Raw genomic sequence first — 665 nt, forward strand, 5'->3', positions numbered from 1 at the left:
TGGGCTCGGCGTAGCTCCGGAGCCCGCGGCCGAGCCCAGAGAGCGCAGACGCCCGCCCTTCCCTGGGGGCTCCGACCCGCCCGGACTCCCGAAGCCGCGCCCCGAGCCAGGTGAGGCGGAGGCGGCGGGGGGTGGGGTGGGGGCATCGCGGGGCGCTGCGGTTGCAGGGTGGGGGTGGCGGGGGGCACCGTGTGTGGCCGGGAAGGACAGTGGCTGGTCCCTTAGGAGCCCGGCCGTGCGGATCAGCTGCCCTGTGGGTGCTTCTGGCGTCCAGGAGCACCAACCACTGGGTAAGCGCGGTCCTGGACTCACAGAGGCTGAGGGTGGGGGGTTGGGAAAGGGTCCTTCGAGTCCTGGTGGGACTCACTTCTCTATGGAGACATCCCCACCCAGCCGCCCCCACTGTTTCGTTCGGGACTAGGGGTCGATTTAAACTGCTTTAGAAGCGGCGTGGGGCAGAGCGCAGGAGCACCCTCTTCGTCCCCCGCGCCCATGAACCCCCTTCACCTCTAGCGCCTCCCCTTGGGGCACCGCAGATGGACCTACCTCCGCCTCTTGCCCGGGGTCTCCTTGCCCTAGGTCGCCGCCCACTGGCGCGGGTAGCTGGGCCCGCATGCCTGGCGGTGGAACTGGCACGGGGCCGCCAGAGGGCGCGCGGGGGGCGG

Source organism: Bison bison, unplaced genomic scaffold, assembly GCF_000754665.1.
Source record: "Bison bison bison isolate TAMUID 2011002044 unplaced genomic scaffold, Bison_UMD1.0 scf7180017864080, whole genome shotgun sequence".
Classification (NCBI taxonomy): Eukaryota; Metazoa; Chordata; class Mammalia; order Artiodactyla; family Bovidae; genus Bison; species Bison bison.